Source organism: Lissotriton vulgaris, chromosome 4_1 (genome assembly GCF_964263255.1).
Source record: "Lissotriton vulgaris chromosome 4_1, aLisVul1.2, whole genome shotgun sequence".
Lineage (NCBI taxonomy): Eukaryota > Metazoa > Chordata > Amphibia > Caudata > Salamandridae > Lissotriton > Lissotriton vulgaris.
In genome coordinates this window covers 524,653,318-524,668,967 of record NC_141691.1, presented here as the reverse complement: position 1 = coordinate 524,668,967, position 15,650 = coordinate 524,653,318, and the positions used below count along the sequence as shown (strand labels likewise).

The 15,650-nt window shown below is 50.6% G+C and overlaps 1 protein-coding gene across 1 annotated transcript in view; it reads left to right on the top strand.

Moving 5' to 3' along the window:
* Positions 1-15,650, top strand: part of LOC147721188 (protein AF-10-like) — a 1,319,715-nt gene that overhangs the window by 814,921 nt on the left and 489,144 nt on the right. The window lies entirely within an intron of this gene.

Below are 15,650 nucleotides of genomic sequence, written 5' to 3'. Positions count from 1 at the left end.
CCCATTTACATAGATAAGTCAGGCAGAGCTTCATTGGGGGTGCCAATGTTGACTTCCAGGCGATCATAATGCAACGTTTGACCAAAATCAGTGCCAGATTTTGGAACTGCAGCAAACCCATAGTTTTCTTAGTGAAATGTCTTACCTCGAGTAAGCACCAAACAGGATCCATCAGAAACAGACAGACTGTCACCTCAGACGCTATTTTTGTTACTTGCACCAAAAAGGGTTGAATCACCTCACACCATGCGGGGAAAATCTGGGTCCTCCACCCCACTCCTGGGGCAGTTGCTTGTTTCCCCCAGGAACATCCTACCAGTCTTGGGGGGGGGGGGGGGGGGGGGGGTGAGATATGCATGGTGGAGATCCTGGGACTGAATACAGCGTAACCGCACATTGTGCGTCACCTACCGAACCAACTTGTGGAGAGGAGTCGGTTCAATCATGGCTGCTCAGAGCTTAAGCTCTGTGGAAGCCCCGCACTCAACAACCTAGCGGGGTGTTTCAACACCACAAAACCAGCAGGAAGGGTTAACTCCCGACTTAGGAACATTGGGAGCGTCTGCCGCTGTTCCACCTGGTGGCTGCATTGTTGTGTTGTGATATCAGCTAAATTCTCGCCAGGCGATCGCGCCTCAAGATGGTGCTTGGGGTGGAGCAGACTCACGTTTTGATGTAGCAGAGTGGGGACTGTGACATAAGGAGCGGGCTCCCAGGAAACTACACCGGATTAGCGGCGAGATTTCAGGTTCCCCGATCTGCTTCCCCGGTGGGCGCCCTCAGCAGAGGTGAGCAGTTCTACCCAGGGTGCAGCTCTGAACACTGGATCTGCACCCAACGAGATCCAGGCATTCGGGAGCCTCCATCCGCTTGTGTGGCCCGGCCGCAGCGTGTGGAAGGAAACCGCGGCCACAGCGGACGTGCCGTACATGTTTTCAGGAGACCAGAGCAACTTGTAGCTGAAGGCAGAGGTGAGTGGATGCACGAGGGAAAATGGTGGCTCCTACCGCACTGGCCTGCGGAAAGGGAAGATGCGTCCCGGTGAGCTTATAGGGACTGCGTAACCCATGATCGCCCGTGGACACCTTGGAGATCTTGTGACCTTTGAAGAGCAAAGAGAGATTGGCCCATCCTTCCTTGTAAAGTACTGGGAGTACCTGGCATACGTAGGATGTGGAGAGGGTCCTTGGTGCAACTACATGCTTGAAGATGAGGCCGATGGCTGCCTGGCCTTAACATGGCCGCCAGCATCTTCAGACTATAAGCATTGAACTCAGGCAATCCTATCAGCGCACGCTGCAGGTCCCATCTCCGATGCTTATAACATGAAGGTAGCCTCGACGAGGGCATTAATAGAGGGGGAAGCCCTACCAAAATGCTCCACCAGTAAGGACACACGTTGACATGACCATTGCAGCAGAGACTTCTCTGAGAACCCCCCACCCCCTTGTCATATCGATCTGGCCAGGATAACTTTTTATTCCAAGCTGAACTTTTCCTTACAGAATCCTCCCAGGACTGTGCCTGACCTCAAGATGGCATCTGGATTTCATTTGGACCATAGTTTCTCACCCTGCGCTTCTGTGACATTCTCTGAGTACACCTAATTACTATCCTGACAGCCGAGTCAGAGCATTATGTCCGACGCCCAGTGGAGCTGCTCTGTTCAGTTATTGAGGAGATCAGCCTTGGTGCATCCCCTCGGCCGTCACAACCCAGCCGGACATTAGGCACAGTTTTTCCCTGTCTCCTTGTCTCTCCCATCCCTCCCCCTCCCATAATCGAATTTCTGTAACTCTGCTCTTTTTCTTTGTTTTCTATGTTTTGATTGCGCTTGAACAAATGTAACATGTTAGCCTGTAACTCTGATCCTCATGTAAAGCTCTCTGATACCTCCGGGTCTAGCCAGTGCTATATAAAACTCAAATAAATAAATACAAAATAAACTAGAGGCACCATCCCACAGTTTGTCTGAGATAGCAGTTCCAAGTGCTAGTTTCCACCAATCATGCAGGTTTTTGCTCTCACCAATGGGCTGCAGCGTGGATTATAGGCATGTGAGGGCCTTGTTAGAATTTCTCCCTGTCAGTACTGCCTCTAATGTTATGTTATGTTATGTTAGCCATTTTGTAGAGCGCACAGCTGCCCCAGCGAAGGGGTGTCCTGGCGCTGCCCACGAGAGGTCACATCAGGAATATACCAGCCTGAGAGGAAAACGAAACTAGTAGAGACTAAAGTGAAGGGAACAGGAAGGTCTTGATGGCCTTCCTGAAAGCAGACAGACAGCCAATGGCATGGATATGTACGGGAAGGGAGTTCCACAGCTTGGGCGCGAGGTACCTGAAAGCAGCCCACCCGTCCTGGAGAGCCTAATATTGGGCACAACCGTCAAGTGAAGTTCTGCCAAACGAAGAGGGCGAGAAGGAACATAGTGGGTAATCAGGTTGCCCAACAGGGCAGGGCTCGCGCATTTCAGGATTTTAAAAGAAAGACAGAGTGTCTTGAAATGGATGCGTCTTTCAATAGGAAGCCAGTGCAGCTTTCTAATAGTGCTGGAGACAGAGCAGAAGCACGGCAGGCCCACCAAAGCTCTAGCAGCAGCATTTTGAATGCGCTGCATTCTCTGTATTTCAGCCTTGTTCGCCCCCAAAAGGAGGCAGCTCGCATAATCAAGGCGGGAGAGGATGGTGGCTTGTATAATGAGTTGGCGTACCGAAGGGTCGAAGTATTTTAGGATGGATCGAAGGCCTCGTAGGGTACCAAAACAGGAGGCGGCTAGCTGCCTCGTGTGGGCCTGGAAAGAAAGGGAAGAGTCCATCAGGACACCAAGGTTCTTTACTACATTTTTAGAAGATGGTATTGATCCTAGGGCTGACGGCCAACACTGCTCATTCCACAGATTGACATTCTTACCCACCAACAAAACCTCAGTTTTCCCGGCATTGAGCTGTAGACAGTTGGCGGCCATCCAATCTGCAACTGCCCTCATGCCGTCTTTGAATTTGGAGGCAGAGGGGGAAGAACCGTCCGCCAAGGTAACCACCAGCTGCGTGTCGTCAGCATAGGAAACCATTGTAAGGTCCCATAGCTTGGCGACCGCAGCCAGAGGCTGGACGTATAAGTTGAAGAGTAGTGGGCTTAGGGCCGAGCCCTGAGGCACCCCTTGATCGATGGTGGGGATCTGAGAGGAGAAAGGGGGAACCGAGACTCGAAAAGATCTATTAGCCAGGAATGAGCGAAGCCAGTCCAAGGCTAAGCCCTCTATCCCTGCCTCCTCAAGCCTGCGGAGTAGAACTCATGGGACACCGTATCAAAGGCGGCGCTGAGATCTAACAAGACCAGCGCCGCACTTTGACCTTTGTCCTTGAGAGATCGCAGACTTTTAGTGGTGGCCAGAAGGGCAGTTTCCGTACTATGGCCCGGTCAGAACCCATTCTGGGAAGGGTCCAAGATGTTATGGTCATTCACAAAGTGAGTTAGCACGTTGTTGACATGTGCTTCCGCGATTTTAGCTACCCAAGGTAGAAGGGATATTGGTCGGAAACTCTCAGGTTTAGAGGGATCCAAATTGGTTTTTTTCAAGATGGGAGAAACCGAAGCTTGCTTCCATGATGCAGGGACGGTCCCAGATGACAAGGAGCTGTTGATTATATTGCAAAGAGGCTCCCTAAAGATTGAAAGGGATTCCTTGAATTGTGATGGCTGCAGGGGGTCCAGGGGGGAACCCAACCTAATTTTGCCACTGTGCCGAGTCAATTCAGCCTCTGAAAGGGACGGGATAGATGGCAGAGAGACCCTGGATCCCGCACTAGGCCTCACATAGGTGGGGAGAGAGCTGGGGTCCGGGAAGGATAGATAGATGGTGCCCACTTTGTTGACAAAAAAGGTCGCCAGTTCATCACAATGATGCGAAGATGATACAACCGGTGTATTCACTTTCTTGGTATTAAGATCTTTAAGGATTTTAAAGATACATTTGGTGGGATAAGAACTGGAGCTAATCTCCATGACGTAGAAGCCTGCACATGCTTCACAGATCGCTCTGTGGTAAAGTTTGACATTCGTCAAATAATGCTTTTTTTTCTCGAGTACGTAATCTCTCCTCCAGTCGCGCTCTGCCTGTTTACAGGCTTTCCTCAGCGTGGTTAAAGAGTTGTTATACCAACGTTTGGTGGTAGAGATGCGCCCTTTCACCCATTAGCAGGAATTAAGGGGTCTATACCTCGCAGAATCCAGTCACAGAACCGGTCGTAGTCTAGACAATTGTCTAGAGGATTGGCGCTGAGAAAATGAGGAAAATCATCAAGCTTCAGTTTGTGCCACGGGCGCTTAAAGACCGATCTTGGAGTCCCAGCGTTAGGGGGCTCCATGAGCGGGACGAACCATCTGACCAGGAAATGGTCAGTCCAGGCCATGGGAATAGGTAGTTCCATAGTTACTGATTGAAGATTGGAAAATAGGGGGCCTAGCAGGGGTCCTGCCGCGTGCGTGGGTCCGGGGACTAGTTGATCCAGCTGCAGGGCAGCTAGATCTGCAATAAAGGTGGCTTTATCCTGATTATGATCCAGGTGGAGATTGAGATCCCCACAAATACTAACATTTGCAGAGCCTGCAGCAAGCTCACTAACTACCTCCGGGAGCGCCACCTTAAACTTAGTGGCCGGACCAGGAGGACGATATATTAAGAGACCTGATAAAGAAAACTGTGGGCTCACAGTCACCTGGAAGCGCGCCGCTTCACATTCTGCCAGGTGTACTTTGTTGAATAGGCAAGAGTAGTGAGATTTGAAAATGACCGCTAGGCCACCTCCCCTGAAGTCTCTGTTTAAAGTACACATGGAGTTCCCAAGAGGTAAGGGCAGGTTTGATTTCGCTACTAAGTCATCTTTTAACCAGGTTTCGCACAGGAAAAATATATCCGGACGCTCTTCAGAGATTAGACCATGTATTTCGGCATGGTGTTTTGCCAAAGATCTGACATTAAGTTGTAGAAGTTTCAGCTGAGTCTGGGGATTAAGTGGGTCAGCGCAAGCAGGGAGGGTAGGGGTCGTAATGGAAAAGGTACCGCAAACACGGCAGTCCCACGGGGCGTCCCCTAGGTTGGGGGATTAGCCGTACAGAAAGCTGAGCCAGTATTATAAGCCAGGAGTTTACCCCTACCATAATAGATAGGGCCAGACTGGGGATGGCCAGGGGTCCTGGCAAGAGACGACGTACAGGCGGACGGGCGCAGACGGGCTTGCCTTTGGCGTGCCGCCCGCTGCGCCTCGCCCAGCACATTGGTTATGAGGGGAAGGAGCGTGAAGACAACTAGACCGCTCCCCCCTTCCGCCGGAAGTATGAACAAAGGCAGAGCAAGTGATAGTAAGTAACTCCCTCCACATCAAACAAGCAAAGCTCGGGGTGGAACGGGGAGTGTGAGGTAGCCGCAAATAATTAAAAAAGGTCAGTGAAGTTTTTTAAAATAAACACAACACAGTGCAGGCACCCAAATCGTACCCCCTGTGATTACAATGCTAGCACAAATATTTCTAAGACAAAGCAGGGCGGTACATAGATCGTACCTCTAGCGTGTGGTGCTCCTATAGGCACTCATTACTGGTCAGATCACCACGTCCCCCACAGCACAGCCCTGAAATGCAGAGTTTATAAAAACTGTTCATAACTCAGCCTGTGTTTTTTTTGCTGTAGATCAAAAGCACAGAATCCCTCCTCAGACACCACACCCGCCCAGGTCGCAATCCCAGCATCTTCACAGTCTTTAACGCAATATCTTGCGTTTATACCTGCACATTGGGGTATCGTCCAAATCAGTAGACTAGGTGTGTAGGATGTGTTCCACATACCGTCGTAGGCATGCCATCTTCAGACATATAGACTGTTCCTAGTAATACACTATCCATGTCCCAAGGGAGAACAGGGTCCAATAGTCTGTTCAACAGGAGTCATCCAGCTAGTTCATCCAGATGGCCCCCACATTCGAATGGTGGCACGCCAACTAACCATCGCATTGGCCACTGCAACTGAACAGCAGCATAATAGAACTCGTAGTCAGGGGCATTAGACACCCCTCGTCCAAAGGGGCAAATAACTTACTAAGAGCCACCCGACACTGGCCGCCTCCCCATATCTAACTCGTCCAAACGCTTTGTAAATCCTTAAAGAAAGCCTTCCATATAAACAGTGGGAGGGCCGCAAAGAATTATAACAATCTGGGCTGTACCAACCTCTTGGCGATGGCAACGTGCCCATCGGCTCCGTGTGCAGTAATGTATCCCTCTGATCATCAGGTATTGGCATCAGAGGAAACAAGCAGGACTTATCCCAATTAATATGGAGTCCAGACATCAACCCATAGGCATTCAGCACTGTCATAAACCCCAGTAGCACAGTGTGGTCTGCTCTCAAGTAAATCAGCGTATCATCCGCATATAGGGACATGATCTGGGGACGTTCCAGTACCACGAGACCCCACTGCGGTGCACGGTACCGCAGCATGGACCCTAAGGGTTTCATCGCCAGGGCAAACAGTAATAGTGATAGAGGACAGCCCTGCCTTGTGCCTCTAGCCACCGGAAATGGGTCTAATATCACTTTCCTCATGCTTACCCAGGCACCTGCCTCCCATCTAAGGAAGGGCTGTCCAAATCCCATTGTGTGTTAAAAGCTCCATAAGATAGGGCCATTCCGAGGTGTCAAACGCCTTTTCAATGTCAAAGGAGGCAGCCCAACCCTCTGTCCCAATGGGCTTCACCCAATCCATTATGTGGAATAGCCGTCGCAGAATAATCAATGTATTGTGCCCAGGGATAAATCGTTTTGGTCTTATATACCAAGGAGGGCACCACTGTTGAGAGACGATTGGCCAGGAGTTTACCAATAACCTTGAAATCAAGGTTTAGTAGGGTCAGAGGACAATAGGATGTTACGTTTCAAAGGTCATGCCCAGGTTTTTTGAGGACCGCAATTACTGCTTCCTTCATGGAGGCTGGAAAAGTCCCATCAGCCACCACCCTCTCATTCACCTTCAGCAACCAAGGGGCCAACTGGGCACAGTAATGCACATAGAATTTGATTGGAACCCTGTCTGTGGCTGGGACCTTCCCAAGGGCTCTTTGCGCTATCGCGCTTTTACACTAATTCTGGTAATAGGATTGTCCAGTTCCTGTCGATGCAGGGGTCCCGCAGTGGAAGTGGCTATGTGTGCCAAATACACTGAGACCTTGGCGGATTCTACCACTGGGAATTTCCTGTACAGCCCCTATAATATTCCTTTAATGCCCCATTAATCTCAACTTGGCCCGGCCGACATCTTCCTGTGACAAGACCTGCAAGGCTTGAAGCTGGTCCAACGTTGGGACATCCTTCAGGCACTAGTAATCCAAAGACTCAAAAAGAAGTCGACAAAATGTCGGAAAAAGGCTAGCCAAAAAGTGGCTAAGGGATAGTTCTCTCTGGATTTGCGCTAGGCTGGCGCAGGAAAAGAAAGAACTGAGGTCAGCGTGCAAGGGGTCATCTAAGTAGGCACTGCAAAGTCATTCTGGCAAAGCCAACGACGGACGTGGAGTCGACCGACGCCACCTACCGACGTGCAGGGGTACTGCTAAGAAAAATCTTCGGATCCAGTCTGAAGCATGGGGGAAAGTCTAAGGTAAGGAATCTACAAGTGACCTATGTCTCTAACAGATACATTGTTACCAAAGGTAAGTAACTTGTTCATATGGGTATCTCTGAACGTAACAAACATGCCAATAGCCGGCCTGCCGTGTGTGCGTTTTCATGGTGACGCTATAGATGGACCTTATAATCAAAGTTGGATAATCTGCCAACTAGTGCTCCGTGTTCCCTCCATAAGGCCAACAGGGCTGCATGCGTACTGTGGTCAGTCAAGCATTCCTTCTACAGCCTCCCAAGGCCGACCTCTGCATCCAGTACTTCCACATTCAATCCCCTCCCCACACTATACACTTGTCTACAAACACACCCCTTGTAAAACCACTTTGAATGCATCCCATTCAACCAGAGGATCTGAGTCATCCCTTCATTGTCCTGGAAGTATTGGTCTATGGCTTCACCAAGGCTGCACTGGCCATAGCAGGCATCGGGCGTTTGCCTGGGTGGCTGGAAGGGTGGGGGCCAGTTTTGGAGAAGTGGGGGGCAGTTTTGGTGCTGGGGGTCGGTTTTGCAGCGATGCTGAAATATTGTTTCCCAGTAACAAAAGCAGCAGTGCTGGTGGCCGGTTTTGTTAAGCAGGAGTGTCCCCCAAAGCCCCCGCCCCCGGTGTGAGGACCGATCCAACAAAACTGCCAGGGCTGCTTTGGGTATCCAATCCAGCCCTGAACTTCAACAATTTGGGATCTGAGCCTTGCATCGTCTAAAGTAGTGGTGGGCAAGCGCTAAGTGGGGATCTTCTGCCTGGACCTGCCCTATCCTAGTGAGATCAATAAGGGATTGTGGTCCGATATGGTACTTCCAGATATTTTGCTTACGTGCACTGTTTAACTGATTCCTGTGAGGCAAAGATCAATTCCAGTCTAGAGTGCAGTTCATGTACCGCAAGTAATGGGAGTACTCCCAAAAAGACAGGTGTAAAAGTAGTCAGAGTTCCCCCACCTGTATATCGTGAGCCCAGGTGTTAAGGTTCTGAGAGACGGAACATGATTGAACCCCCAGTATGTGGGGTGTGGATCTGTCCACTGCCAAATCTAGGTCACCATTATATTCCCCGCACCAAAGTGTGGAAGCCATGGGATCTGCTAACAGGGTGGGCACTAGGGTCATAAAGAAGACCACTTGTCCTGAGGTCGGGGAGTATACTGATACTAGAGTTAATGGCAACCCATCCAATTTCCCTCCCACCACAGCAAAGCGACCCTCTGGACATATTTTAGTGCGGGATACAGTAAAAGGCCCCCCTGGGGCCACCCACACCAACACTTCCCTCGCATTGCTCGAATATGTTGGGCTATATACCCCGCCTTTCTATCTCCTAGCCAATCTAGTGAGTTCTAATGTCCTACGGTGCGTCTCTTGGAGACATGCAAAATGTACTTGCGCCTTCTTAAGCAAGTATAAATACTGTGTTGCATAACATATGAGCCCATGTCTGTAACGTTCCATGTGAGGATTCAATATTCCTGCAGTACCATGGGCAAATAAGCCTACATCTGCATAATGGTACAAGTGTAGAAGCCAAAGAGGTGCCCAACACATATAACCACACGTGTACCCGAATACAACCAATATCTCAAACCAGGCCACCACACAACAATGCATCACCCTTCCACACGCCCTACAACAGTGCATCATCCTTTCATAAACCCTGCAAAGTGTATAGAACAGACAAACAAAAATTCCTGCAGATGGTGTGGGGGTAGTACGTGGCAACCATAGAATGTAGCAAGAAGAACCACAGTGTCCTTTAGCTCCACCACAAATGGAGAAGCCACCTCATGGCATGGTATGTCAAAATCACAGCAGTAGAATCTGAAGTAATCATTGCATCAATAGCATTCCCCTACCCCTACAACCAGAAAAGGGGGGTGGGATGTGAGAACAACAAAGTTATCAGAGAAGCTCAGCTGTTATTGGGGTTGCCTCGGGACTCCTCCTTAGAGTCTCCGGAATCTCTTCTGGAAGGCATCCACCCAGTGAGTGTTTTTCCGAGGCATCCAAGGTGTCAGTGCCGGTCGGCGTCGGTGCCGGGGATCCCACTTGCACTAGTGCAGCCACCACTTGGGCTCTCTCCTTCACTGCCTGCTCCAGAGAAGGGCTGGAGTGGGATTTGCAGGACAATGGTACTGATTGTGTGCAGTGTCCAGCCCTCCTTAGTGCACTGTCAGTTTGATGGAGGATGCTCCCCTTTTGATTCTAAAAAGTCCCAGGCCTCATGAGCTGATTTAAAAATGACCACCTTGTCATCATCCATGACTTAAAGTTTAGCTGGAAAATTCAGCGCAGTCTTAAGCCCCATCTGGCAGTGTCTGTGCTTTACTGTATAATAGGATGCCCTCTTTTTTTTAACATCAGCCATGTAATGTGGAAAAATCATAACCGCCTGTGTTTCAACCTGGCAAGGGACTTTTGTGCGGGCAATCTGAAGAATGTTATCCCTGTCTTGATAATTGATTGGGGGCAGGGAGGGGGCACTGGGAGGGGACAGCCGGGTTGGTACACGATGCACCCGTTCCACTAAAAATAAGGTGGTTTTCTCCCTGAGAACTGTTTACCAGCGTTTATTCCAGACACAGATCCATACTTGGGCCCTCAATCTTCTCTGGCAGGCCTACCACTCCAACATTATTCCGCCATGTGTGCTCCTCCGCGTCGCTGGCTTTACGTTTCTGGAGGTCCGCTTCCTGTTGTAGGGACACTAGTTTGGTCTGCGTTTCTGACATAAGAGCTGCATCTCTGCTACGGTCACTGCATGTGTGGACACTTGCCTTTTCAATGTATTATGCTCATTGTGCACACAGCCTATATTGATGATCAGAGTGCCATGTTTTGGTTCTAGGATTGTCTTCAGACCATGTACAGCTGCACGAAGTTCTGCAAACTTAGCATTAGTGTCTTGTAGCACAAGGTCAGTACTGACGAGCACCCCCATTGAGGCAGTCCCGGCCGAAGACAGGGAAAAATGCTGTTGAGTGTCCCTAGTTTGGAACTTTTTGGTCGCACCATCATGCCGCCAACAGAGGTAGGTGAGAGATGTTAAAAGAAGCCCACGAGCCATCTGCCGCGTTCCACAGTTTGTAGTGTCCTCCCCTCACCTCACGCCAGTACTGCTCCACAAACCCCCTCCACCAAGCTCCTGTCGTGCCAGGTGTTGGGGTAGTGATTGCCCCATAGATCGTTGCGGAGGCACCCCACATCAAGCGAGATGGTCCCACACTGTCATAGCACGCACATCCCAACGTAACAGGATCTAAAGAATGTATAGTCAGAAAACAAGCCCCTTGTGCCAAGTCTCTGCAAGGTCCCTCCCGTGTGGCGGCCGGCTACATTTCCAGTATATGTCCCTTAAGATGAGTAGTCCCCCACAGGCAGAGTGGCGGTGAAGGGTGGGCCTTCCAGTCACCCTCTCCAGACTTGATGTCTTTCAGTGCCGCCACTCACCTCCAACAGGGAATCAAGTGGTGGGCCTGCAACAGGGAAAGTAGGGGATAGTGCGACTTACCATTGGAGTTTGCAGTCGCCTTTCCCTGGCACAGGACACCTGCCCCAATCATGTGGCTCACCAACACACACCTACCAGTGTGCACGTGTAGAATGTCATCCAAAGTTTGTCGGGAGGTGTTCAGGAAGACCCCTCCCAGATTTAGAGGGTACCCGGAGGGAGCCCACACTGACAAATACCATCTACGTAAGCGGTGGGCTCAGTTGCCCAGAAATCTGATGTCCAGTGTGTAGTAAGGGGGGGGGGTGAGGCTGGGAAGGCAGGGTCTCACAGTCTCCCTCTGATAGGGATGAGGCTCGGGTCCCGTCTCACACGGCAGGTTGTTTCAGGACGCAAGAGGTAAGATTTTGACTCCCGTTGCACAATGCAGGAGGCCTCCATTCAGTGCAGGGACAAGGCCGTGGATGAGATATAGGCCTCAAGGCCCACTGCATGCACAGCAGGGGGCCGCACTGCTCTGGTCAGTGTCATCTGTTAATAACTGATCCCCAGCACTCCTCCTGGTGCCGCGATTTTTTGTAGACTCTTTTTTGAGGTTTCCTCCTGGTGTGCCAAGGATGACTACATGTAGGACAGATTTTAAGCCCTGCAGAGCCTGTCACTGGGCGATGTCGGTGACTGATCTGCACCTTGTCTGCCTGTGTTCCCTGGAGCATGACCATACACCAGGTTGTGCTTCGATTGCCGGGCCATGGCCCCCAATGCTTTGAGGGAGTGGTCCCTGAAACTGCTAGTGGCCCGACATGCAACTTTGCAGAAGTTAAGGTCCCGGATGAGAGGGCGGTCTTGGGATCGTTTACCAAGTTCAAAGTTCTCTTTGTCCCATTTGAGATCATCGGGACTTTCAGGTAAGAGGCACAAGAAAAAGAGTAAGAAGTCAAAGTGGTCTTCTACTTCTCATCCGTCCGCTGACTCGTCAAAGTAGCGTCAGCATCCAAGGCCTGGTTCTTGGGAGCCTGTGTCTGAATCAGCTCCACGCCTCCCCGAATATCTGGGAGTTGGAGCAACCCCTGCCCAATTTAAGGAGCTTTATGAGGCCCTGCTTCTCATATTTGGGCGGCCTGACCAAGTCAAAGACCCTTTGGGTCCTTCAGGGGTGGACTCCATCTAGTACTGCTCTAGTGGCTCTGGCTCCGGAGGGCCCCTGTGGATCCCATAATGGGTCCATACCAGTGCCAATTGAACCATCTCAACCGTCGCTGAAGCTGGTCCTGTTGCTGAAGCTCCCTTCGCCAGTGGTGGCGCCACCCACATCATCATCCCGAATCCAACACAGGGCCCGAAGCGTATCGTCCGACGCCAGCAGGACCTTGGGGTCCTAGATCGGATCTTAAGCCCTATTCCTACAGATAGGCCTCATGGATGAGTGAGAAGAGTCACTGGACCATTTAGAATACCAGCCATACGAGCCCCAATTGGACTGATGTGAGTAACTGGATGATGCCAGTAGACTGGATACCTCTCCAGATCCGGGCATTCTTTCTCCCCCTACCGTGTCCCCGGAGGAGGTAGCTTCTTATGTTACGGTGATGCGAAGAGCAGCTGAGGTCCTTGATCAAACACCCATTCAATAAGGCCCTCACCGATGTTCTTCTTGGAACCTAGTCCAAACCCATCACAAGAGCACTTGTGAATAGGATGATTGCCGTTGCCACCACCCAACTCCTGGGGACCCAGACTTTCTCACTCAATACCCTACCCTGGAGAGCTTGGTGGTCCAAGCTTCAACATTCAAGGGCTCATTCCCTACCGCACCTCCGGACAGGAAATTCTAGAGGCAGGACTCCTTGGTGATAAAAATGTTTTTTCTTCTGCCAGCCTTACGTTGCGGTCTGTGTGCTCCACATGCCTATTGGGCCGTTATTCCCAAACACTGTTGGACAAGGTTGCACAAGTGCCTCCACTGGTCCCTGAGGAGGAGTGGGCCGTCTTCTCCCAAGCTGTTACAGACGGGAGAGACGCAGCAAAGTTCATGATGTGTTGTGGTCTGGACATGACCGACTCGCTGGTCAGAGCAGTTTCCTTGATGGTGAACCGAAGGCGCCACACCTGGCTGAGAATGACTGGCTTCTAGGGTGATGTCCAAGCTTCCCCTATGGACAAGTCTTGCGATGGCACTCATCTCTACGGAGACAAGGCAGACTCTGTGCTTGAGTGCTTTAAGGACTCACAGGCTACAGCCAAGTCCTTGGGCCTCTCTGCTGCCCACGTCATCCCCAGTCTTCCTTTTGCACCAACGGAAGTTTTTTTTTTTTAAACTGCCCCAACCCTATCCCAAGCACCGAGCCAGGTAACCTTCTCAGCCTCTGTGTGGACGACAGCATAGTTCTTACTTGCCTTGTAGGTCAGTAAGCCAGTGGTCTGATCCAGCCACTACACTCCCGGCCGCTGCAGCCTCCAAACCTTCCTAATCTGGCCTTTTTAGATCATGGTCGTCCAGTTGGTGGCAGGGTCTGCCATCACCTCCTCCACAGGCAGCCCATAACATCGGACAGGTGGGTTTTGCAGATCTGAAGGGGCTGCTCCCTCCCCTTCAAGACTACCTCTTCCCCCATGCCTCCATCTTACGGCTTGTTGATGAAGGATCATTTGTCCTTGCTCTACGAGGAAGTCATGGCTCTTGGCAGATGACATATGCGGGCTCTGCATTGAGACCTGATGTTCCAGTGGGCGCAGCATCAGCGGAATCTCTCTGAACTGGTGCAGATCTCTGAGGGGATAGGCGAGGATTTGCATTGGTGGCTATCAAACCCTGATTCGGTCAGATGCAGACACTTCTCCCTTTCCCAACCAGATCTCACAGTAATGACAGATGCATCACTCCTGGGATGGGGCTGCCATCTGGGAGAGGTGTAGATCAGAGGACTCTAGTCTCTGGCAGAATTTGACTCCAAATCAACCTGTTGGAGCTCCGAGTATATCAATTGGCACTGAAATCCTTTTTAACCTTCATCAAGTGAAGGCTGGTACACCTGTTCACCGACACCACCACCATAATGTGGTACTGCAACAAACAGGGCGGGCGGGGGTTGTGGACCCTTTGTCAAGAGGCTCTGCGTCTCTGGTAATGACTGGAACAGCAGGGCATTTCGCTGGTGGTGCAACACCTGGCAGGTTCCCTGAACACCAGCGCAGACCAACTCAGCCATTGATGCCTAGTGAATCACGAGTGGCGTCTCCAGCAGGCACAAGTTATCCTTGTGGCTCTGGACTGGGCACAGAGAGTCTAGTATCCCGAGCTACTGAGCATGGCCATCCATCCTCCAACAAAGCTGCACCTTTGGGAGGATCTTCTGTCCCATCAGCAGGAGAGGGTCCTCCACCCGAACCTGTCCACTCTCTACCTTCTTGTCTGGCGATTGAGCAGCTGCAGTTGATAGCTTTCAATATTCCTCCCAAAGTCTTGGTGGCCGCCAGGCATTCCTCCACTAAGACGGTATACGCCTGCCTTTGGAAGCGATATCTATCATATTGTAGAGAAAAGACCATTGACCAACTTTCTGCCTCCCTTTCTGATATTTTGCTTTTTGTTCTTACCCTTTCCCAGCAGGGCTCTGCTTTGGGCTCTCGGAAGGGTTATCTTTTTGCTCTGTCTGCCTTCTTGCTGCTTGACTAATCCTCTTCATTTAAGTGTACTATTCAAAATATATTTTTGAAGGTCCTTGTACATATGTCCCCTCCTCCTGTTATGCTTCAGTGGGACCTACATTTGGCTCACATTCTCGATGTGTGCTCCTTTCGAGTGTCTTAACAATTGTCCCCTCCAGCTACTCGCAATTAAAATAGCCTTCCTCCTAGCAATTACATCTGCCCAGAGGGTGAGCAAAGCTGCAGGCTTTGTTTTTCTTGGATTACCATGACAAACTGGCACTTTGCGCTAGGACCTCTTTTTTGCTAAAAGTGGTCACAACATTTCATATGGGCCAATCTGTCACGTTGCCCACCTTCTGTGCTCCTCCACGTCCCTCCAAAGAAGAGGAGCGACTCCGGTGTTTGGACCCAAAAAGAGCGCTGTTGTTCTACCTTGACTGCGCACAAGAGTACGGGTGGATGACCAACTCTATGTGGGATATGTTGGTGCAAAGAAAGGTCTGGTGGTGCAGAAGCACACCATCTTTTGATAGGTCCTACTTTGCATCAAGGATTGGCAAAGAAACAGCCTCCTGGAATCTTGCGAGTTCATTCCGCAAGAGCTATAGCTGCAAGAGCGCATTAGCACGCTAGGTTCCAGTCCTGGATATCTGTCAGGCAGCAACGTGGGCATCCCTGCACACGTTTACTAAAATGTTTTGCCTGGACAGACAGGTGAGAGGGAATGGGCAGTTCGCCCGTTCGGTCCTGCAGGACTTCCTAGTTAACATTTATCCACAGAACCTCCTCCCGGTATGGTGTTGCTTGTGTATCAATTCAAAGGTAAGGAATATGCAGCTAAAAGTCTCTATCAGATGAACAAGTTAGTTACCTTCAGTATCTC